This window comes from Oncorhynchus gorbuscha, linkage group LG02 (genome assembly GCF_021184085.1).
Source record: "Oncorhynchus gorbuscha isolate QuinsamMale2020 ecotype Even-year linkage group LG02, OgorEven_v1.0, whole genome shotgun sequence".
NCBI lineage: Eukaryota > Metazoa > Chordata > Actinopteri > Salmoniformes > Salmonidae > Oncorhynchus > Oncorhynchus gorbuscha.
The window spans coordinates 3,260,683-3,285,682 of NC_060174.1; the positions used below are offsets into that span (position 1 = coordinate 3,260,683).

At 56.6% G+C, this 25,000-nt stretch overlaps 1 protein-coding gene across 2 annotated transcripts in view; it reads right to left on the bottom strand.

The window, feature by feature from the left end:
• LOC123996316 (LIM domain containing preferred translocation partner in lipoma) overlaps positions 1-25,000 on the bottom strand; it is a 436,125-nt gene that overhangs the window by 8,242 nt on the left and 402,883 nt on the right. The window lies entirely within an intron of this gene.

A 25,000-nucleotide genomic window follows, 5' to 3' on the forward strand; every position in this document is an offset into this window, starting at 1 on the left:
CTCTGTGTAACAGTATAGACTTTACGCTAGCTAGCTAGTTCACATCGGTTACATCTGAATGATCATGAACAGCAGACTCGTACATTTCCTCAGTGAAAACAAATCATCACGGATGTGTTTTTGATACGTGTTTGTTTGGTCTTCGTCCCCGTGTCTTTACGCGGTACGCTGTCATTTGGACTTAATAAAAAAAAAATCCTGCGCCTGTCTCCCGATCCTTCATACCAACGTGACAGTACTGAGCAAATGTCAAATTGTATCTTAACCAAATTACCGTACGACAGACCACGTATTCACCCTGCACACCCTAATTGACAAACAAACAAACCAAAACAAAGGCAAAGTCTTCTCATGCTTTGTTGGTTCCCCAAAAGTTTTTGACTCAATCTGGTATGAGGGTCTGCTATACAAACTGATGGAAAGTGGTGTTGGGGGTAAAACATACGACATTATAAAATCCATGTACACAAACAACAAGTGTGCGGTTAAAATTGGCAAAAAACACACACATTATTTCCCACAGGGCCGTGGGGTGAGACAGGGATGCAGCTTAAGCCCCACCCTCTTCAACATATATATTAGAAAATTGGCGAGGGCACTAGAACAGTCTGCAGCACCCGGCCTCATCCTGCTAGAATCTGAAGTCAAATGTCTACTGTTTGCTGATGATCTGGTGCTTCTGTCCCCAACCAAGGAGGGCCTACAGCAGCACCTAAATCTTATGTACAGATTCTGTCAGACCTGGGCCCTGACAGTACATCTCAGTAAGACAAAAAATCTAGACAGCGTTGCCCTAGAGCACACAAAAAAACGATACGTACCTCGGTCTAAACATCAGCACCACAGGTAACTTCCTAAAAGCTGTGAAGGGCCTTCTACCCCATCAAATGGAGCGTGTCTGTAATTTCACTGAGCACATCACCCTGTGTGTCTGTAATTACACTGGGCACATCACCCTGTGTGTCCGTAATAACACTGGGCACATCACCCTGTGTGTCTGTAATTACACTGGGCACATCACCCTGTGTGTCTGTAATAACACTGGGCACATCACCCTGTGTGTCTGTAATTACACTGGGCACATCACCCTGTGTGTCTGTAATAACACTGGGCACATCACCCTGTGTGTCTGTAACAACACTGGGCACATCACCCTGTGTGTCTGTAATTACACTGGGCACATCACCCTGTGTGTCTGTAATTACACTGGGCACATCACCCTGTGTCTGTAATTACACTGGACACATCACCCTGCATGTCTGTAATTACACTGGGCACATCACCCTGTGTCTGTAATTACACTGGGCACATCACCCTGCGTGTCTGTAATTACACTGGGACCATCACCCTGTGTGTCTGTAATTACACTGAGCACATCACCCTGCGTGTCTGTAATTACACTGGGACCATCACCCTGTGTGTCTGTAATAACACTGGGCACATCACCCTGTGTGTCTGTAATAACACTGGGCCATCACCCTGTGTGTCTGTAATTACACTGGGCACATCACCCTGCGTGTCTGTAACAACACTGGGACCATCACCCTGTGTGTCTGTAATTACACTGAGCACATCACCCTGTGTGTCTGTAATAACACTGGGCACATCACCCTGTGTGTCTGTAATTACACTGTGACCATCACCCTGTGTGTCTGTAATTACACTGAGCACATCACCCTGTGTGTCTGTAATAACACTGGGCACATCACCCTGTGTGTCTGTAATTACACTGTGACCATCACCCTGTGTGTCTGTAATAACACTGGGCACATCATTCTCCGTCGTCTGTAAGACAGGCGTATTACCCTCGGAATCAGCGTTGCCACTGCCCTTGGTAACAACTGCCCTTGGTAACCACTGCCCTTGGTAACAACTGCCCTTGGTAACAACTGCCCTTGGTAACAACTGCCCTTGGTAACCACTGCCCTTGGAAACCACTGCCCTTGGAAACCACTGCCCTTGGTAACCACTGCCCTTGGTAACCACTGCCCTTGGTAACCACTTCCTGGAGCTCAGTCACATTCACGCCCTCCCTTTGAGCTCCCTGCACAGTAACCTCAGCTACATTAACATCATCAACATTTACTATCAACAGTACGGGCAATTCCGATGTTTTGGGGTTGAGTCTGGACCTCTGGGGGTTGTAGGCCGGGGCCTGCCCACTCTCAGATCTGGAGCCAGACTCAACAACGTGTTTCAACAAACAGGTTTTCACATTCAAGTAATTAATCTCATTGGACCTGGCGATGTTCCCATAACGAGTTGTCGTGTCAGGTCGGGGAGAAAGGGCATCATAATCATCATCATCCAGCCAGTTGACAAAGCTGCTCCTCTTTCAGAAACACTGTTTGAATTCATTCACAAAATAGTTGAGAGAGAGAAAGGAAGAGAGAGACAAAGGAAGAGAGGGAGGAGAGAGAGAGAAAGGAAGAGAGAGATAGAAATGAAGAGAGAGAAATGAAGTGAGAGAGGAGAGAGAGAGAAAGGAATAGAGAGAGAGAAATGAAGAGAGAGAGAAAGGAAGAGAGAGAAATAAATGGAGAGAGAGGAGAGAGAGAGAGAGAGAAAAAGGAAGAGAGAAATGAAGAGAGAGAGAAAGGAAGAGAGAGAAATAAATGGAGAGAGAGGAGAGAGAGAGAGAGAGAGAGAGAGAGAGAAAGGAAGAGAGAAATGAAGAGAGAGAAAGGAAGAGAGAGGAGAGAGAGAGAAAGGAAGAGAGAGAAAGAAATGGAGAGAGGAGAGAGAGAGAAATGAAGAGAGAGGAGAGAGAGAGAGAGAGGAGAGAGAGAGAAAGGAATAGAGAGAGAGAAAGAGAGAGAGAGGAGAGAGAGAGAAAGGAATAGAGAGAGAGAAAGGAAGAGAGAGAAAGGAATAGAGAGAGAGAAATGAAGAGAGAGAAAGAAATGGAGAGAGAGAAAGAAATGGAGAGAGGAGAGAGAGAGAAATGGAGAGAAAGGAAGAGAGAGGAGAGAGAGAGAAATGAAGAGAGAGAAAGGAAGAGAGAGAGGAGAGAGAGAGAAAGGAAGAGAGAGAGAAATGAAGAGAGAGGAGAGAGAGAGAAATGAAGAGAGAGAAAGGAAGAGAGAGGAGAGAGAGAGAAAGGAAGAGAGAGAAAGGAAGAGAGAGAGAAAGGAAGAGAGAGAAAGGAAGAGAGAGAGAGAAAGGAAGAGAGAGAGAGAAAGGAAGAGAGAGAAAGGAAGAGAGAGAAAGGAAGAGAGAGAGAAAGGAAGAGAGAGAGAAAGGAAGAGAGAGAGAGAAAGGAAGAGAGAGAAAGGAAGAGAGAGAGAAAGAAAGAGAGAGAAAGGAAGAGAGAGAGAAAGGAAGAGATAGAGAAAGGAAGAGAGAGAAAGGAAGAGAGAGAGAAAGGAAGAGAGAGGAGAGAGAGAGAAATGAAGAGAGAGAAAGGAAGAGAGAGGAGAGAGAGAGAAAGGAAGAGAGAGAGAAAGGAAGAGAGAGAAAGGAAGAGAGAGAGAGAAAGGAAGAGAGAGAGAGAAAGGAAGAGAGAGAGAAAGGAAGAGAGAGAGAAAGGAAGAGAGAGAAAGGAAGAGAGAGAAAGGAAGAGAGAGAGAAAGGAAGAGAGAGAGAGAAAGGAAGAGAGAGAAAGGAAGAGAGAGAAAGGAAGAGAGAGAAAGGAAGAGAGAGAAAGGAAGAGAGAGAGAAAGGAAGAGAGAGAGAGAAAGGAAGAGAGAGAAAGGAAGAGAGAGAGAAAGGAAGAGAGAGAGAGGAGAGAGAGAGAAAGGAAGAGAGAGGAGAGAGAGAGATAGGAATAGAGAGCACATGTAAGTGTAGACATGGAGATTTGTAACATTAATAGAAAGGAGCAGTATTTTTCTAAAACAGCCCTTGATGTAGCATCATGATGGGCCTCTTAGGGTACTGACTAGCATGTTGTATTCTATCAGTATTAGATTGATGTAGCATCATGATGGGCCTCTTAGGGTACTGACTAGCATGTTGTATTCTATCAGTATTAGATTGATGTAGCATCATGATGGGCCTCTTAGGGTACTGACTAGCATGTTGTATTCTATCAGTATTAGATTGATGTAGCATCATGATGGGCCTCTTAGGGTACTGACTAGCATGTTGTATTCTATCAGTATTAGATTGATGTAGCATCATGATGGGCCTCTTAGGGTACTGACTAGCATGTTGTATTCTATCAGTATTAGATTGATGTAGCATCATGATGGGCCTCTTAGGGTACTGACTAGCATGTTGTATTCTATCAGTATTAGATTGATGTAGCATCATGATGGGCCTCTTAGGGTACTGACTAGCATGTTGTATTCTATCAGTATTAGCGTCCTATTAGAACCAACAACTGCAGGGTTTTTCACATTCAACAGTTTCCCGTGTGTATCAAGAATAGTCCACCACCCAAAGGACATCCAGCCAACTTGACACAACTGTGGGAAGCATTGGAGTCAACATGAGCCAGCATCCCTGTGGAACGCTTTCTACACCTTGTATAGTTCATGCCCTGACTAATTGAGGCTGTTCTGAGGGCTGGGCTGTCCTCACATGCCTCCTCTCTCTCTCTCTCTCTCTCTCTCTCACTCTGTTTCTCCCTCTCTCTGTGAACCGTGGGACTCTGATTAGCATTTTATTCTCAAACACAAACACAATCGTTTTTCACCTGCCTAGCGACCGACGTTCCTCCCCTCTCTGATTGGTGGATTGGCAGGATCAGTAAATACTTGATGACTGTAGGGGAACGTGGCAGACTGGTGGCCCGTAGGGGAACGTGGCAGACTGGTGGCCCGTAGGGGAACGTGGCAGACTGGTGGCCCGTAGGGGAACGTGGCAGACTGGTGGCCCGTAGGGGAACGTGGCAGACTGGTGGCCCGTAGGGGAACGTGGCAGACTGGTGGCCCGTAGGGGAACGTGGCAGACTGGTGGCCCGTAGGGGAACGTGGCAGACTGGTGGCCCGTAGGGGAACGTGGCAGACTGGTGGCCCGTAGGGGAACGTGGCAGACTGGTGGCCCGTGGCAGACTGGTGGCCCGTAGGAACGTGGCAGACTGGTGGCCCGTAGGGGAACGTGGCAGACTGGTGGCCCGTAGGGGAACGTGGCAGACTGGTGGCCCGTAGGGGAACGGTGGCCCGTAGACTGGTGGCCCGTAGGGGAACGTGGCAGACTGGTGGCCCGTAGGGGAACGTGGCAGACTGGTGGCCCGTAGGGGAACGTGGCAGACTGGTGGCCCGTAGGGGAACGTGGCAGACTGGTGGCCCGTAGGTGGCCCGTAACGTGGCAGACTGGTGGCCCGTAGGGGAACGGGCAGACGGTGGCCCGTAGGGGAACGTGGCAGACTGGTGGCCCGTAGGGGAACGTGGCAGACTGGTGGCCCGTAGGGGAACGTGGCAGACTGGTGGCCCGTAGGGGAACGTGGCAGACTGGTGGCCCGTAGGGGAACGTGGCAGACTGGTGGCCCGTAGGGGAACGTGGCAGACTGGTGGCCCGAGGGGAACGTGGTGGCCCGTAGGGGCCCGTAAACGTGGCAGACTGGTGGCCCGTAGGGGAACGTGGCAGACTGGTGGCCCGTAGGGGAACGTGGCAGACTGGTGGCCCGTAGGGGAACGTGGCAGACTGGTGGCCCGTAGGGGAACGTGGCAGACTGGTGGCCCGTAGGGGAACGTGGCAGACTGGTGGCCCGTAGGGGAACGTGGCAGACTGGTGGCCCGTAGGGGAACGTGGCAGACTGGTGGCCCGTAGGGGAACGTGGCAGACTGGTGGCCCGTAGGGGAACGTGGCAGACTGGTGGCCCTGGTGGCCCGTAGGGGAACGTGGCAGACTGGTGGCCCGTAGGGGAACGTGGCAGACTGGTGGCCCGTAGGGGAACGTGGCAGACTGGTGGCCCGTAGGGGAACGTGGCAGACTGGTGGCCCGTAGGGGAACGTGGCAGACTGGTGGCCCGTAGGGGAACGGCAGACTGGCCCGTAGGGGAACGTGGCAGACTGGTGGCCCGTAGGGGAACGTGGCAGACTGGTGGCCCGTAGGGGAACGTGGCAGACTGGTGGCCCGTAGGGGAACGTGGCAGACTGGTGGCCCGTAGGGGAACGTGGCAGACTGGTGGCCCGTAGGGGACTGGTGGCCCGTAGGGGAACGTGGCAGACTGGTGGCCCGTAGGGGAACGTGGCAGACTGGTGGCCCGTAGGGGAACGTGGCAGACTGGTGGCCCGTAGGGGAACGTGGCAGACTGGTGGCCCGTAGGGGAACGTGGCAGACTGGTGGCCCGTAGGGGAACGTGGCAGACTGGTGGCCCGTAGGGGAACGTGGCAGACTGGTGGCCCGTAACGGGCAGACTGGTGGCCCGACTGGTGGCCCGTAGGGGAACGTGGCAGACTGGTGGCCCGTAGGGGAACGTGGCAGACTGGTGGCCCGTAGGGGAACGTGGCAGACTGGTGGCCCGTGGAACGTGGCAGACTGGTGGCCCGTGGGGAACGTGGCAGACTGGTGGCCCGTAGGGGAACGTGGCAGACTGGTGGCCCGTAGGGGAACGGGGAACGTGGCCCGTAGGGACTGGTGGCCCGTAGGGGAACGTGGCAGACTGGTGGCCCGTAGGGGAACGTGGCAGACTGGTGGCCCGTAGGGGAACGTGGCAGACTGGTGGCCCGTAGGGGAACGTGGCAGACTGGTGGCCCGTAGGGGAACGTGGCAGACTGGTGGCCCGTAGGGGAACGTGGCACTGGTGGCCCGTAGGGGAACGTGGCAGACTGGTGGCCCGTAGGGGAACGTGGCAGACTGGTGGCCCGTAGGGGAACGTGGCAGACTGGTGGCCCGTAGGGGAACGTGGCAGACTGGTGGCCCGTAGGGGAACGTGGCAGACTGGTGGCCCGTAGGGGAACGTGGCAGACTGGTGGCCCGTAGGGGAACGTGGACTGGTGGCCCGTAGGGGAACGTGGCAGACTGGTGGCCCGTAGGGGAACGTGGCAGACTGGTGGCCCGTAGGGGAACGTGGCAGACTGGTGGCCCGTAGGGGAACGTGGCAGACTGGTGGCCCGTAGGGAACGTGGCAACTGGTGGCCCGTAGAACGTGGCAGACTGGTGGCCCGTAGGGAACGTGGCAGACTGGTGGCCCGTAGGGGAACGTGGCAGACTGGTGGCCCGTAGGGGAACGTGGCAGACTGGTGGCCCGTAGGGGAACGTGGCAGACTGGTGGCCCGTAGGGGAACGTGGCAGACTGGTGGCCCGTAGGGGAACGTGGCAGACTGGTGGCCCGTAGGGGAACGTGGCAGACTGGTGGCCCGTAGGGGGGACTGGTGGCCCGTAGGGGACGTGGCAGACTGGTGGCCCGTAGGGGAACGTGGCAGACTGGTGGCCCGTGGGGAACGTGGCAGACTGGTGGCCCGTAGGGGAACGTGGCAGACTGGTGGCCCGTAGGGGAACGTGGCAGACTGGTGGCCCGAACGTGGCAGACTGGTGGCCCGTAACGTGGCAGACTGGTGGCCCGTAGGGGAACGTGGCAGACTGGTGGCCCGTAGGGGAACGGGCAGACTGGTGGCCCGTAGGGGAACGACTGGTGGCCCGTAGGGTGAACGTGGCAGACTGGTGGCCCGTAGGGGGGGAACGTGGCAGACTGGTGGCCCGTAGGGGAACGTGGCAGACTGGTGGCCCGTAGGGGAACGTGGCAGACTGGTGGCCCGTAGGGGAACGTGGCAGACTGGTGGCCCGTAACGTGGGGCCCGTAGGGGAACGTGGCAGACGTGGCAGACTGGTGGCCCGTAGGGGAACGTGGCAGACTGGTGGCCCGTAGGGGAACGTGGCAGACTGGTGGCCCGTAGGGGAACGCGTGGCAGACTGGTGGCCCGTAGGGGAACGTGGCAGACTGGTGGCCCGTAGGGGAACGTGGCAGACTGGTGGCCCGTAGGGGAACGTGGCAGACTGGTGGCCCGTAGGGAACGTGGCAGACTGGTGGCCCGTAGGGGAACTGGTGGCCCGTAGACTGGTGGCCCGTAGGGGAACGTGGCAGACTGGTGGCCCGTAGGGGAACGTGGCAGACTGGTGGCCCGTAGGGGAACGTGGCAGACTGGTGGCCCGGTGGCCCGTAGGGGAACGGGGGTGGCCCGTAGGGGAACGTGGCAGACTGGTGGCCCGTAGGGGAACGTGGCAGACTGGTGGCCCGTAGGGGAACGTGGCAGACTGGTGGCCCGTAGGGGAACGTGGCAGACTGGTGGCCCGTAGGGAACGTGGCAGACTGGTGGCCCGTAGGGGAACGTGGCAGACTGGTGGCCCGTAGGGGAACGGTGGCAGACTGGTGGCCCCGTAGGGGAACGTGGCAGACTGGTGGCCCGTAGGGGAACGGTGGCCCGTAGGGGAGACTGGTGGCCCGTAGGGGAACGTGGCAGACTGGTGGCCCGTAGGGGAACGTGGCAGACTGGTGGCCCGTAGGGGAACGTGGCAGACTGGTGGCCCGTAGGGGAACGTGGCAGACTGGTGGCCCGTAGGGGAACGTGGCAGACTGGTGGCCCGTAGGGGAACGTGGCAGACTGGTGGCCCGTAGGGGAACGGTGGCCCGTAGGGGAACGTGGCAGACTGGTGGCCCGTAGGGGGAACGTGGCAGACTGGTGGCCCGTAGGGGAACGTGGCAGACTGGTGGCCCGTAGGGGAACGTGGCAGACTGGTGGCCCGTAGGGAACGTGGCAGACTGGTGGCCCGTAGGGGAACGTGGCAGACTGGTGGCCCGTAGGGGAACGTGGGAGACGGTGGCCCGTAGACTGGTGGCCCTGGTGGCCCGGGAACGTGGCAGACTGGTGGCCCGTAGGGGAACGTGGCAGACTGGTGGCCCGTAGGGGAACGTGGCTGGTGGCCCGTAGGGGAACGTGGCAGACTGGTGGCCCGTAGGGGAACGTGGCAGACTGGTGGCCCGTAGGGAACGTGGCAGACTGGTGGCCCGTAGGGGAACGTGGCAGACTGGTGGCCCGTAGGGGAACGTGGCAGACTGGTGGCCCGTAGGGGAACGTGGCAGACTGGTGGCCCGTAGGGGAACGTGGCAGACTGGTGGCCCGTAGGGGAACGTGGCAGACTGGTGGCCCGTAGGGGAACGTGGCAGACTGGTGGCCCGTAGGGGAACGTGGCAGACTGGTGGCCCGTAGGGGAACGTGGCAGACTGGTGGCCCGTAGGGGAACGTGGCAGACTGGTGGCCCGTAGGGGAACGTGGCAGACTGGTGGCCCGTAGGGGAACGTGGCAGACTGGTGGCCCGTAGGGGAACGTGGCAGACTGGTGGCCCGTAGGGGAACGTGGCAGACTGGTGGCCCGTAGGGGAACGTGGCAGACTGGTGGCCCGTAGGGGAACGTGGCAGACTGGTGGCCCGTAGACTGGTGGCCCGTAGGGGAACGTGGCAGACTGGTGGCCCGTAGGGGAACGTGGCAGACTGGTGGCCCGTAGGGGAACGTGGCAGACTGGTGGCCCGTAGGGGAACGTGGCAGACTGGTGGCCCGTAGGGGAACGTGGCAGACTGGTGGCCCGTAGGGGAACGTGGCAGACTGGTGGCCCTGGTGGCCCGTAGGGGAACGTGTGGCCCGTAGGGGACTGGTGGCCCGTAGGGGAACGTGGCAGACTGGTGGCCCGTAGGGGAACGTGGCAGACTGGTGGCCCGTAGGGGAACGTGGCAGACTGGTGGCCCGTAGGGGAACGTGGCAGACTGGTGGCCCGTAGGGGAACGTGGCAGACTGGTGGCCCGTAGGGGAACGTGGCAGACTGGTGGCCCGTAGGGGAACGTGGCAGACTGGTGGCCCGTAGGGGAACGTGGCAGACTGGTGGCCCGTAGGGGGGAACGTGGCAGACTGGTGGCCCGTAGGGGAACGTGGCAGACTGGTGGCCCGTAGGGGAACGTGGCAGACTGGTGGCCCGTAGGGGAACGTGGCAGACTGGTGGCCCGTAGGGGAACGTGGCAGACTGGTGGCCCGTAGGGGAACGTGGCAGACTGGTGGCCCGTAGGGGACGTGGTGGTGGCCCGTAGGGGAACGTGGCAGACTGGTGGCCCGTAGGGGAACGTGGCAGACTGGTGGCCCGTAGGGGAACGTGGCAGACTGGTGGCCCGTAGGGGAACGTGGCAGACTGGTGGCCCGTAGGGGAACGTGGCAGACTGGTGGCCCGTAGGGGAACGTGGCAGACTGGTGGCCCGGGGGAACAGACTGGTGGCCCGTAGGGGAACGTGGCAGACTGGTGGCCCGTAGAACTGGTGGCCCGTAGGGGAACGTGGCAGACTGGTGGCCCGTAGGGGAACGACTGGCAGACTGGTGGCCCGTGGGGCCCGTAGGGGAACGTGGCAGACTGGTGGCCCGTAGGGGAACGTGGCAGACTGGTGGCCCGTAGGGGAACGTGGCAGACTGGTGGCCCGTAGGGGAACGTGGCAGACTGGTGGCCCGTAGGGGAACGTGGCAGACTGGTGGCCCGTAGGGGAACGTGGCAGACTGGTGGCCCGTAGGGGAACGTGGCAGACTGGTGGCCCGGTGGCCCCGTAGGGGAACGTGGCAGACTGGTGGCCCGTAGGGGAACGTGGCAGACTGGTGGCCCGTAGGGGAACGTGGCAGACTGGTGGCCCGTAGGGGAACGTGGCAGACTGGTGGCCCGTAGGGGAACGTGGCAGACTGGTGGCCCGTAGGGGAACGTGGCAGACTGGTGGCCCGTAGGGGAACGTGGCAGACTGGTGGCCCGTAGGGGAACGGGCAGACTGGTGGCCCGTGGGGGAACGTGAGACTGGTGGCCCGTAGGGGAACGTGGCAGACTGGTGGCCCGTAGGGGAACTGGTGGCCCGTAGGGGAACGTGGCGACTGGCCCGTAGGGGAACGTGACTGGTGGCCCGTAGGGGAACGTGGCAGACTGGTGGCCCGTAGGGGAACGTGGCAGACTGGTGGCCCGTAGGGGAACGTGGCAGACTGGTGGCCCGTAGGGGAACGTGGCAGACTGGTGGCCCGTAGGGGAACGTGGCAGACTGGTGGCCCGTAGGGGAACGTGGCAGACTGGTGGCCCGTAGGGGAACGGGCAACGTGGCAGACTGGTGGCCCTGGTGGGGGGGAACGTGGCAGACTGGTGGCCCGTAGGGGAACGTGGCAGACTGGTGGCCCGTGGGGAACGTGGCAGACTGGTGGCCCGTAGGGGAACTGGTGGCCCGTAGACTGGTGGCCCTGGTGGCCCGGGGGAACGTGGCAGACTGGTGGCCCGTAGGGGAACGTGGCAGACTGGTGGCCCGTAGGGGAACGTGGCAGACTGGTGGCCCGTAGGGGAACGTGGCAGACTGGTGGCCCGTGGGGAACGTGGCAGACTGGTGGCCCGTAGGGGAACGTGGCAGACTGGTGGCCCGTAGGGGAACGTGGCAGACTGGTGGCCCGTAGGGGAACGTGGCAGACTGGTGGCCCGTAGGGGAACGTGGCAGACTGGTGGCCCGTAGGGGAACGTGGCAGACTGGTGGCCCGTAGGGGAACGTGGCAGACTGGTGGCCCGTAGGGGTGGCAACGTGGCAGACTGGTGGCCCGTAACGTGGACTGGTGGCCCGTAGGGGAACGTGGCAGACTGGTGGCCCGTAGGGGAACGTGGCAGACTGGTGGCCCGTAGGGGAACGTGGCAGACTGGTGGCCCGTAGGGTGGCAGACTGGTGGCCCGTAGGGGAACGTGGCAGACTGGTGGCCCGTAGGGGAACGTGGCAGACTGGTGGCCCGTAGGGGAACGTGGCAGACTGGTGGCCCGTAGGGGAACGTGGCAGACTGGTGGCCCGTAGGGGAACGTGGCAGACTGGTGGCCCGTGGGGAACGTGGCAGACTGGTGGCCCGTAGGGGAACGTGGCAGACTGGTGGCCCGTAGGGGAACGTGGCAGACTGGTGGCCCGTAGGGGAACGTGGCAGACTGGTGGCCCGTAGGGGAACGTGGCAGACTGGTGGCCCGTAGGGGAACGTGGCAGGTGGCCCGTGGCCCGTGGGCAGGGGAACGTGGCAGACGTGGTGGCCCGTAGGTGGCAGACTGGCAGACTGGTGGCCCGTAGGGGAACGTGGCAGACTGGTGGCCCGTAGGGGAACGTGGCAGACTGGTGGCCCGTAGGGGAACGTGGCAGACTGGTGGCCCGTAGGGGAACGTGGCAGACTGGTGGCCCGTGGCCCGTAGGGGGAACGTGGCAGACTGGTGGCCCGTAGGGGAACGTGGCAGACTGGGGCAGGTGGCCCGTAGGGGAACGTGGCAGACTGGGTGGCCCGTAGGGGAACGTGGCAGACTGGTGGCCCGTAGGGGAACGTGGCAGACTGGTGGCCCGTAGGGGAACGTGGCAGACTGGTGGCCCGTAGGGGAACGTGGCAGACTCGCTGGGCAGGTGGCCCGTAGGGGAACGTGGCAGACTGGTGGCCCGTAGGGGAACGTGGCAGACTCGCTGGGCAGGTGGCCCGTAGGGGAACGTGGCAGACTGGTGGCCAGGTGGCCCGTAGGGGAACGTGGCAGACTGGGGCAGGTGGCCCGTAGGGGAACGTGGCAGACTGGTGGCCCCGTAGGGGAACGTGGCAGACTGGGGCAGGTGGCCCGTAGGGGAACGTGGCAGACTGGTGGCCCGTGTGGCCCGTAGGGGAACGTGGCAGACTGGTGGCAGGTGGCCCGTAGGGGAACGTGGCAGACTGGTGGCCAGGTGGCCCGTAGGGGAACGTGGCAGACTGGGGCAGGTGGCCCGTAGGGGAACGTGGTGGCTGACTGGTGGCCCGTAGGGAACGTGGGCAGACTGGTGGCCCGTAGGGGAACGTGGCAGACTGGTGGCCCGTAGGGGAACGTGGCAGACTCGCTGGGCAGGTGGCCCGTAGGGGAACGTGGCAGACTCGCTGGGCAGGTGGCCCGTAGGGGAACGTGGCAGACTCGCTGGGCAGGTGGCCCGTAGGGGAACGTGGCAGACTCGCTGGGCAGGTGGCCCGTAGGGGAACGTGGCAGACTCGCTGGGCAGGTGGCCCGTAGGGGAACGTGGCAGACTCGCTGGGCAGGTGGCCCGTAGGGGAACGTGGCAGACTGGTGGGCAGGTGGCCCGTAGGGGAACGTGGCAGACTGCTGGGCAGGTGGCCCGTAGGGGAACGTGGCAGACTCGCTGGGCAGGTGGCCCGTAGGGGAACGTGGCAGACTCGCTGGGCAGGTGGCCCGTAGGGGAACGTGGCAGACTCGCTGGGCAGGTGGCCCGTAGGGGAACGTGGCAGACTGGTGGCCCGTAGGGGAACGTGGCAGACTCGCCCGTGGGGGAACGTGGCAGACTCGCTGTGGCCCGTAGGGGAACGTGGCAGACTGGCTGGGCAGGTGGCCCGTAGGGGAACGTGGCAGACTGGTGCTGGGCAGGTGGCCCGTAGGGGAACGTGGCAGACTCGCTGGGCAGGTGGCCCGTAGGGGAACGTGGCAGACTGGCTGGGCAGGTGGCCCGTAGGGGAACGTGGCAGACTCGCTGGGCAGGTGGCCCGTAGGGGAACGTGGCAGACTGGTGGCCCGTAGGGGAACGTGGCAGACTCGCTGGGCAGGTGGCCCGTAGGGGAACGTGGCAGACTCGCTGGGCAGGTGGCCCGTAGGGGAACGTGGCAGACTCGCTGGGCAGGTGGCCCGTAGGGGAACGTGGCAGACTCGCTGGGCAGGTGGCCCGTAGGGGAACGTGGCAGACTCGCTGGGCAGGTGGCCCGTAGGGGAACGTGGCAGACTCGCTGGGCAGGTGGCCCGTAGGGGAACGTGGCAGACTCGCTGGGCAGGTGGCCCGTAGGGGAACGTGGCAGACTCGCTGGGCAGGTGGCCCGTGGGGGTGGCCCGTAACGTGGCAGACTCGCTGGGCAGGTGGCCCGTAGGGGAACGTGGCAGACTCGCTGGGCAGGTGGCCCGTAGGGGGCAACGTGGCAGACTCGCTGGGCAGGTGGCCCGTAGGGGAACGTGGCAGACTCGCTGGGCAGGTGGCCCGTAGGGGAACGTGGCAGACTCGCTGGGCAGGTGGCCCGTAGGGGAACGTGGCAGACTCGCTGGGCAGGTGGCCCGTAGGGGAACGTGGCAGACCCATCCAACTCTGACTGATCTCAGACATCCCTCTCCTTAATATCTACGATACGCTGTCGTCTGTTACTCCAATATTTCATAAAGATTGGTCCACTCTAAACAGGTCTGCAATTACAGGGGACTGGAGGTGGGGAGGGAGGGAGAGGAGAGAGAGGAGGGCAGGGAAGGATAGGAGGGAGGGAGAGGAGAGAGAGGAGAGAGGGGAGGGAGGGAGACAAGGGAGGGAGAGGAGGGAGAGGAGGGCAGGGAAGGATAGGTGGGAGAGAGATGAGAGTGAGGGGAGGAAGAGGAGGGCAGGGAAGGATAGGAGGGAGGGAGAGGAGAGAGAGGAGAGAGGGGAGGGAGGGAGACAAGGGAGGGAGAGGAGGGCAGGGAAGGATAGGTGGGAGAGAGAGGAGAGTGAGGGGAGAGGGGAGGGAGGGAGACAAGGGAGGGAGAGGAGGGAGGGAGAGGAGGGCAGGGAAGGATAGGAGGGAGGGAGAGGAGAGAGAGGAGAGAGGGGAGGGAGAGGAGAGAGAGGAGAGAGGGGAGGGAGGGAGACAAGGGAGGGAGAGGAGGGAGGGAGAGGAGGGCAGGGAAGGATAGGAGGGAGGGAGAGGAGAGAGAGGAGGGAGAGGAGGGAGGGAGAGGAGAGAGAGGGGAGAGGGGAGGGAGAGGAGGGCAGGGAAGAAAATAGAGACATCATCTGAGTGTGATCAATTAGCTGACTGACAGGCCACGTGATTGGCTGATGGGACGGCTGTGAGGGGGAAAGTGGGCAGGGGGCTTGTGCTGTGTTTAGGCATGTACTGGATCTCTGCATCTCTATCTTTCTCTGAATCTCTATCTCTCTGCATTTCTCTCTACCACTGCCTCTCTCCTTCACTCTCTCTGTCTCTCTTTCTCTCTCTCTCTCTGTCTGTCGCTGAGCTCTCTCTCTCTCTCTGTCTGTCGCTGAGCTCTCTCTCTCTCTCTCTGTCTGTCGCTGAGCTCTCTCTCTCTCTCTCTCTCTCTCTCTCTCTCTCTCTCTCTCTCTGTCTGTCGCTGAGCTCGCTCTCTCTCTGTGTCTGTCGCTGAGCTCTCTCTCGCTGCCTGTCGCTGAGCTCTCTCTTAGCTTGGCAGGGCCGAGGAGTGTTCTGGGGATCAGCTGTTCCTATTGGTTGGCTGTGCGGAGCAGCAGTGGCAGGGTGCCACAGTGTTTCCAAACAAAGCTCGGGGTGTGTGGCAACACTGCGCTGCTTCGTCATCCTCCCTCCCTCAGCCTCACAGCCCGCCTGCTGGGCCCTGCCGTTTAAAATGACACTTCTGTGCCCACTCAGCCACGATGCAGAATGAACATAACACCCCCCCTCACCACCACCACCACATACTGTAGCTACATGCTTAGTGACATTTCTAGTCTCCATGCTATGGCAGAGGAACTTTACTGGCTGGGATGACAATGTGACATAAATCTATGTGCTGTTGGATGCCAGGCTGCTGACCAGGCTGTTGTCGACCAGCGACACAAATGGGACCCTATTCCCTTTATAGCGTCCACAGGGGCTCCGGTCAAAAGTAGTGCACTACATAGGGAAAAAGGTGCCCTTTGGGATGCTGGCCCACACAGGGTGTAAGGGCTGAGAGATAGAGAGAGTAGCTGATGGGGGACTGGAGAGGACAGAGAACACCTGGAGAGTGCATTCGGTTCATGACAAGAAGTGTGCGATGCTGTGCAGGCAGACCTAGTGTGATTTCTCACTTCTACTTTCTTTCATCTTCAAGAGAGAGAGAGAGAGAGAGAGAGAGAGAGAGAGAGAGAGAGAGAGAGAGAGAGAGAGAGAGAGAGAGAGAGAGAGAGAGACGGAGAGAGAGAGACAGAGAGGGTGAGAGAGAGAGAGAGAGACGGAGAGAGAGAGAGAGAGGGAGAGAGAGAGAAAGAGAGAGAGAGAGACAGAGAGGGAGAGAGAGAAAGAGAGAGAGAGAGAGAGAGAGAGAGAGAGAGAGAGAGAGAGAGAGAGAGAGAGAGAGAGAGAGAGAGAGAGAGAGAGAGAGAGAGAGAGAGAGAGAGAGAGAGAGAGAGAGGGAACTGTGTAATAACAAATCATCATGATTCCCTCAGCAACATTTGTATATAAACAATGTCCATATCGTAATCCTCCTCTACCCCGGGAGCCCAATAAAGACTTAATGAGCTTGTTGCTCAGAGCCCTCCACGTTCGCCTTCCTACTTTCTCTACTAGAGAGAGAGGGGGAATGTGTGTGTGTTCACAACCTGAGTGCCTGTACAAGAAGAGAGGGAGGGAGAGGAGAGAGAGAGGTGGGAGAGGAGAGAGAGAGGTGGGAGAGGAGAGAGAGAGGTGGGAGAGGAGAGAGAGGTGGGAGAGGAGAAAGAGAGAGGTGGGAGAGGAGAGAGAAGGAGGGAGTGAAGAGAGAGAGGTGGGAGAGGAGAGAGAGGTGGGATAGGAGAGAGAGAGGTGGGAGAGGAGAGAGAGGTGGGATAGGAGAGAGAGAGGTGGGAGAGGAGAGAGAGAGGTTGGGAGAGGAGAGAGAGAGGTGGGAGAGGAGAAAGAGAGAGGTGGGAGAGGAGAGAGAAGGAGGGAGTGAAGAGAGAGAGGTGGGAGAGGAGAGAGAGGTGGGATAGGAGAGAGAGAGGTGGGAGAGGAGAGAGAGAGGTTGGGAGAGGAGAGAGAGGTGAGAGAGGAGAGAGAGGTGAGAGAGGAGAGAGGTGGGAGAGGAGAAAGAGAGAGGTGGGAGAGGAGAGAGAAGGAGGGAGTGAAGAGAGAGAGGTGGGAGAGGAGAGAGAAGGAGGGATAGGAGAGAGGTGGGAGAGGAGAGAGAGGTGGGAGAGGAGAGAGGTGGGAGAGGAGAGAGAAGGAGGGATAGGAGAGAGGTGGGAGAGGAGAGAGAGGTGGGAGAGGAGAGAGGTGGGAGAGGAGAGAGAGAGGTGGGAGAGGAGAGAGAGAGGTGAGAGAGGAGAGAGGTGGGAGAGGAGAGAGAGGTTGGGAGAGGAGAGAGAGAGGTGAGAGAGGAGAGAGGTGGGAGAGAAATGAGAGGTGGGAGAGGAGAGAGAGAGGTGGGAGAGGAGAGAGAGGTGGGAGAGGAGAGAGAGAGGTGGGAGAGGAGAGAGGTGGGAGAGAAATGAGAGGTGGGAGAGGAGAGAGAGAGGTGGGAGAGGAGAGAGAGGTGGGAGAGGAGAGAGAGAGGTGGGAGAGGAGAGAGAGAGGTGGGAGAGGAGAGAGAGAGGTGAGAGAGGAGAGAGGTGGGAGAGGAGAGAGAGGTTGGGAGAGGAGAGAGAGAGGTGAGAGAGGAGAGAGGTGGGAGAGAAATGAGAGGTGGGAGAGGAGAGAGAGAGGTGGGAGAGGAGAGAGACGTGGGAGAGGAGAGAGAGGGTGGGAGAGGAGAGAGGTGGGAGAGAAATGAGAGGTGGGAGAGGAGAGAGAGAGGTGGGAGAGGAGAGAGAGGTGGGAGAGAAATGAGAGGTGGGAGAGAAATGAGAGAAATGGAGGTGGGAGAGAGAGAGAGGTGGGAGAGAGAGAGAGGTGGGAGAGGAGAGAGAGGGTGAGAGAGGAGAGAGGTGGGAGAGGAGAGAGAGAGGTGGGAGAGGAGAGAGAGAGTGAGAGAGGAGAGAGGTGGGAGAGGAGAGAGAGGTTGGGAGAGGAGAGAGAGTGGTGAGAGAGGAGAGAGGTGGGAGAGAAATGAGAGGTGGGAGAGGAGAGAGAGAGGGGGAGAGGAGAGAGAGGTGGGAGAGGAGAGAGAGGGTGGGAGAGGAGAGAGGTGGGAGAGAAATGAGAGGTGGGAGAGGAGAGAGAGAGGTGGGAGAGGAGAGAGGTGGGAGAGGAGAGAGAGAGGTGGGAGAGGAGAGAGGTGGGAGAGAAATGAGAGGTGGGAGAGGAGAGAGAGTGGGGAGAGGAGAGAGAGGTGGGAGAGAAATGAGAGGTGGGAGAGGAGAGAGAGAGGTGGGAGAGGAGAGAGAGGTGGGAGAGAAATGAGAGGTGGGAGAGGAGAGAGAGGTGGGAGAGGAGAGAGAGGTGGGAGAGAAATGAGAGGTGGGAGAGGAGAGAGAGAGGTGGGAGAGGAGAGAGAGGTGGGAGAGGAGAGAGAGGTGGGAGAGGAGAGAGATAGGTGGGAGTAGAGAGAGAGGTGAGAGGGGAGAGAGAGGTGGGAGAGGAGAGAGAGGTGGGAGAGGAGAGAGAAGGTCTCTTCTCTTCTCCCCAGGTCTCCTCTCTTCTCTCCAGGTCTCTTCTCTCCAGGTCTCCTCTCTTCTCTCCAGGTCTCTTCTCTTCTCTCTAGGTCTCTTCTCTTCTCTCCAGGTCTCTTTTCATCTCTCCAGGTCTCCTCTCTCCAGGTCTCTTCTCTCCAGGTCTCCTCTCTTCTCTCCAGGTCTCTTCTCTCCTCTCCAGGTCTCCTCTCTCCAGGTCTCCTCTCTTTTCTCCAGGTCTCTTCTCTTCTCTCCAGGTCTCCTCTCTTTTCTCCAGGTCTCTTCTCTCCAGATCTCTTCTCTCCAGGTCTCCTCTCTTCTCTCCAGGTCTCCTCGCTTCTCTCCAGGTCTCCTCTCTTCTCTCCAGGTCTCTTCTCTTCTCTCTAGGTCTCTTTTCTTCTCTCCAGGTCTCTTTTCATCTCTCCAGGTCTCCTCTCTCCAGGTCTCTTCTCTCCAGGTCTCCTCTCTTCTCTCCAGGTATCTTCTCTCCTCTCCAGGTCTCCTCTCTCCAGGTCTCCTCTCTTTTCTCCAGGTCTCTTCTCTTCTCTCCAGGTCTCCTCTCTTTTCTCCAGGTCTCTTCTCTCCAGGTCTCTTCTCTCCAGGTCTCCTCTCTTCTCTCCAGGTCTCCTCGCTTCTCTCCAGGTCTCCTCTCTTCTCTCCAGGTCTCTTCTCTTCTCTCTAGGTCTCTTTTCTTCTCTCCAGGTCTCTTTTCATCTCTCCAGGTCTCCTCTCTCAGGTCTCTTCTCTCCAGGTCTCCTCTCTTCTCTCCAGGTATCTTCTCTCCTCTCCAGGTCTCCTCTCTCCAGGTCTCCTCTCTTTTCTCCAGGTCTCTTCTCTTCTCTCCAGGTCTCCTCTCTTTTCTCCAGGTCTCTTCTCTCCAGGTCTCTTCTCTCCAGGTCTCCTCTCTTCTCTCCAGGTCTCTTCTCTTCTCTCCAGGTCTCTTTTCATCTCCCCAGGTCTCCTCTCTTCTCTCCACGTCTCCTCTCTGCTCTCCAGGTCTCTTCTCATCTCTCCAGGTCTCTTCTCTTCTCTTCAGGTCTCTTCTCTTCTCTCCAGGTCTCCTCTCTTCTCTCCAGGTTTCTTCTCTCCAGGTCTCCTCTCTAGGTCTCTACTCTTCTCCCCAGGTCTATTCTCTTCTCTCTAGGTCTCTTCTCTTCTCCCCAGGTCTCTTCTCTTCTCTCCAGGTCTCCTCTCTGCTCTCCAGGTCTCCTCTCTTCTCTCCAGGAATCTTCTCTGCTCTCCAAGTCTCCTCTCTTCTCTCTAGGTCTCTTCTCTTCTCCCCAGGTCTCCTCTCTTCTCTCCAGGTTTCTTCTCTGCTCTCCAGGTCTCCTCTCTTCTCTCTAGGTCTCTTCTCTTCTCCCCAGGTCTCCTCTCTTCTCTCTAGGTCTCTTCTCTTCTCCCCAGGTCTCTTCTCTTCTCTCCAGGTCTCCTCTCTCCAGGTCTCTTCTCTCCAGGTCTCTTCGCTTCTCTCTAGGTCTCTTTGCTTCTCTCCAGGTCTCTTCTCTGCTCTCCAGGTCGCCTCTCTTCTCTCCAGTTCTCTTCTCTCCAGGTCTCTTCGCTTCTCTCTAGGTCTCTTCTCTCCAGGTCTCTTCTCTTCTCTCCAGGTCTCCTCTCTGCTCTCCAGGTATCCTCTCTTTTCTCCAGGTCTCCTCTCTTCTCTCCAGGTCTCCTCTCTGCTCTCCAGGTCTCTTCTCTTCTCTCCAGGTCTCCTCTCTTCTCTCCAGGTCTCTTCTCTTCTCTCCAGGTCTCTTCTCTCTAGGTCTCCTCTCTTCTCTCCAGGTCTCTTCTCTCCAGGTCTCCTCTCTTCTCTCCAGGTCTCTTCTCTCCAGGTCTCCTCTCTTTTCTCCAGGTCTCTTCTCTTCTCTCCAGGTCTCTTTTCTTCTCTCCAGGTCTCCTCTCTGCTCTCCAGGTCTCCTCTCTGCTCTCCAGGTCTCTTCTCTCTAGGTCTCCTCTCTTCTCTCCAGGTCTCTTCTCTTCTCTCCAGGTCTCTGCTCTCCAGGTCTCCTCTCTTCTCTCCAGGTCTCCAAGGGGAATATAATAAAAAACCTTGTTCAGCCTAACTGGAGCATATGATTTCACAGCACATATCTCCTCCAGCCCGCTGTAATCACTACAGAAAGAGAGAGAGAGACACAGATACAGAGAGAGGGAAAGAGCAGAGAGAGAGAGAGAGAGAGAGAGAGAGAGAGAGAGAGAGAGAGAGAAGAGAGAGAGAGAGAAAGACTGTATCCACCACTAGAGGGCAGTCTAGGTCTACAGATATCTGGGTTCTCCTCTATTACTCTCCTCTTTCTCTCTCCCTCTTCTCTACCTCTTCTCTACCTCTCTCCCTCCCTCTTCTCTACCTCTCTCCCTCTCTCTCTCTCTCTCCCTCTTCTCTACCTCTCTCCCTCTCTCTATCCCCCTCTCTCTCCTCTCTCCCCCCTCTCTCCCTATCCCCCTCTCTCTCCCTCTCCTCTACCTCTCTCCCTCTCCTCTCCCTCTCTCTCTCTCTCTCTCTCTCTCCTCTACCTCTCTCCCTCTCCTCTCTCCCTCTAAATGTATTCAAGCACATGTACTCCATTTTTTTCTGCCTCATACATTTCTCTAAGTGTTTGCCCAGTGGGCTAAACAAACGTCTAGGCAGATGAGGTAAAGTGAATTTAGGTCAGACAGCCTCTTGTTGAACTAAGGGCGAATGGAGTGTTAAAGTCAATTGTGGCCCCATTCCTCTCACTCCGTCTCTACTCTGCTGGCCTTTTCAATTTCCTCCAAATTGCTCTCTTGTTTCTCTGTGTATAGCGCATCAACACCAAACACGTTGCCCCGATCCTGCGCCCCCCCCATCCCCACCCACCCTGCAGCCCTCCCTCCTGGCCTCCATGTGATTCAGCCACTGAACTGCAAACAACGTTTGACACATCTGTCTGTCTGAATAAAGAGAGACAGGGAGCAGAGCAGGAGAGCAGGAGAGGAGTGGGTTTAAAGGCCCAGTGAAGTCAAAAACCTGATTTCTCTTTTGATTTTAAAATGTATTTCCACACTATGAGATTGGAATAATACTGGGAAATTGTGAAAATTATGACAATGCTGTCATAGTGGAAGAGCTGATTGAAAAGACCCCTTGAAATTTCAGCCTGTTTTGGTGGGACGGAACTTTGGCCTACCTGGTGACATCACCAGGCGGTATAAGTTAATAGACCAATAACAAAGAGCGTCAAACCTCTCTGCCAATAACAACTGGTTTTCAGGTTACATATCCCTCCCATTAGGCTCGTCTGAACTCAGACCACTCCCAGACAGCCCCAGCAAAGCTCTTGTTTGAGAAATTATTTCTTGAAGTTATTTTTGTTTCTTTTTGACCATTTTTAATTGAAAACAATCGCAGTGAGGTAGTTAACTGTTACCGGGAAATGATTTGATACGGACAGAAAAATGGCTGCACTGAAACTTTAAGAGGTCCACAGTTCCATGGTGCTCCAGATCAGAATCTCACAGGAAGCACAGACCTGATTGAGTGGACACCAACAGGCTCCTGAACGGCTTCTATCCCCATGCCATAAGAGGGGCGGCAGCGTAGCCTAGTGGTTAGAGCGTTGGACTAGTAACCGGAAGGTTGAGTTCAAACCCCCCCTGAACAGGCAGTTAACCCACTGTTCCTAGACCAGTTAACCCACTGTTCCTAGATCAGTTAACCCACATAATGTTTGGTCAACTCTGTGTAAATCCCTGAGCTGACAAGGTACAAATCTGTCGTTCTGCCCCTGAACAGGCAGTTAACCCACTGTTCCCAGGCCATCATTGAAAATAAGAATATGTTCTTAACTGACTTGCCTAGTTAAATAAAGGTAAAATAAAAAATAAAAAAATAAAATGCTAAATAGCTAACTAAATGGCTAACTCAATAACTAACTAAGTGGATACCTAAATAGCCAACTAAATGGCCAACTAAATAGCCAACTAAATAGCCAACTAAATGGCTAACTAAATTGCTACACAGACTATTTAAGATGGCCTTGCATTGTCGCCCTACACACTGTCTCTATACACACTGACATACAATCGCACCCACTAACACACACTCACACCCACTAACATACAATCACACCCACCCACTCACATCTGTTTATCATCCTGATGCCTAGTCTCCTTCCCCCTATACATATCTACCTCCATCACTCCAGTATCCCTGTCTCCTTCCCCCTATACATATCTACCTCCATCACTCCAGTATCCCTGTCCCCTTCCCCCTATACATATCTACCTCCATCACTCCAGCATCCCTGTCTCCTTCCCCCTATACATATCTACCTCCATCACTCCAGTATCCCTGTCTCCTTCCCCCTATACATATCTACCTCCATCACTCCAGTATCCCTGTCTCCTTCCCCCTATACATATCTACCTCCATCACTCCAGTATCCCTGTCTCCTTCCCCCTATACATATCTACCTCCATCACTCCAGTATCCCTGTCCCCTTCCCCCTATACATATCTACCTCCATCACTCCAGTATCCCTGTCTCCTTCCCCTATACATATCTACCTCCATCACTCCAGTATCCCTGTCTCCTTCCCCCTATACATATCTACCTCCATCACTCCAGTATCCCTGTCCCTTCCCCCTATACATATCTACCTCCATCACTCCAGTATCCCTGTCTCCTTCCCCCATATCTACATATCCAGTATCCCTGTCCCCTATACATATCTACCTCCATCACTCCAGTATCCCTGTCTCCTTCCCCCTATACATATCTACCTCCATCACTCCAGTATCCCTGTCTCCTTCCCCCTATACATATCTACCTCCATCACTCCAGTATCCCTGTCTCCTTCCCCCTATACATATCTACCTCCATCACTCCAGTATCCCTGTCCCTTCCCCCTATACATATCTATCTCCATCACTCCAGTATCCCTGTCCCTTCCCCCTATACATATCTATCTCCATCACTCCAGTATCCCTGTCTCCTTCCCCCTATACATATCTACCTCCATCACTCCAGTATCCCTGTCTCCTTCCCCCTATACATATCTACCTCCATCACTCCAGTATCCCTGTCTCCTTCCCCCTATACATATCTATCTCCATCACTCCAGTATCCCTGTCTCCTTCCCCCTATACATATCTACCTCCATCACTCCAGTATCCCTGTCTCCTTCCCCCTATACATATCTACCTCCATCACTCCAGTATCCCTGTCTCCTTCCCCCTATACATATCTACCTCCATCACTCCAGTATCCCTGTCTCCTATACATATCTACCTCTCCATCACTCCAGTATCCCTGTCTCCTTCCCCCTATACATATCTATCTCCATCACTCCAGTATCCCTGTCCCCTATACATATCTATCTCCATCACTCCAGTATCCCTGTCTCCTTCCCCCTATACATATCTACCTCCATCACTCCAGTATCCCTGTCTCCTTCCCCCTATACATATCTATCTCCATCACTCCAGTATCCCTGTCTCCTTCCCCCTATACATATCTACCTCCATCACTCCAGTATCCCTGTCTCCTTCCCCCTATACATATCTACCTCCATCACTCCAGTATCCCTGTCTCCTTCCCCCTATACATATCTATCTCCATCACTCCAGTATCCCTGTCTCCTTCCCCCTATACATATCTACCTCCATCACTCCAGTATCCCTGTCTCCTTCCCCCTATACATATCTACCTCCATCACTCCAGTATCCCTGTCTCCTTCCCCCTATACATATCTACCTCCATCACTCCAGTATCCCTGTCTCCTTCCCCCTATACATATCTATCTCCATCACTCCAGTATCCCTGTCTCCTTCCCCCTATACATATCTATCTCCATCACTCCAGTATCCCTGTCTCCTTCCCCCTATACATATCTATCTCCATCACTCCAGTATCCCTGTCCCCTATACATATCTATCTCCATCACTCCAGTATCCCTGTCCCCTATACATATCTACCTCCATCACTCCAGTATCCCTGTCCCCTATACATATCTACCTCCATCACTCCAGTATCCCTGTCCCCTATACATATCTACCTCCATCACTCCAGTATCCCTGTCTCCTTCCCCCTATACATATCTACCTCCATCACTCCAGTATCCCTGTCTCCTTCCCCCTATACATATCTACCTCCATCACTCCAGTATCCCTGTCCCCTTCCCCCTATACATATCTACCTCCATCACTCCAGTATCCCTGTCCCCTATACATATCTACCTCCATCACTCCAGTATCCCTGTCTCCTTCCCCCTATACATATCTACCTCCATCACTCCAGTATCCCTGTCCCCTTCCCCCTATACATATCTACCTCCATCACTCCAGCATCCCTGTCTCCTTCCCCCTATACATATCTACCTCCATCACTCCAGTATCCCTGTCCCTTCCCCCTATACATATCTACCTCCATCACTCCAGTATCCCTGTCTCCTTCCCCCTATACATATCTACCTCCATCACTCCAGCATCCCTGTCTCCTTCCCCCTATACATATCTACCTCCATCACTCCAGTATCCCTGTCTCCTTCCCCCTATACATATCTACCTCCATCACTCCAGTATCCCTGTCTCCTTCCCCCTATACATATCTACCTCCATCACTCCAGTATCCCTGTCTCCTTCCCCCTATACATATCTACCTCCATCACTCCAGTATCCCTGTCTCCTTCCCCCTATACATATCTACCTCCATCACTCCAGTATCCCTGTCTCCTTCCCCCTATACATATCTACCTCCATCACTCCAGTATCCCTGTCTCCTTCCCCCTATACATATCTACCTCCATCACTCCAGTATCCCTGTCCCCTTCCCCCTATACATATCTACCTCCATCACTCCAGTATCCCTGTCCCCTTCCCCCTATACATATCTAC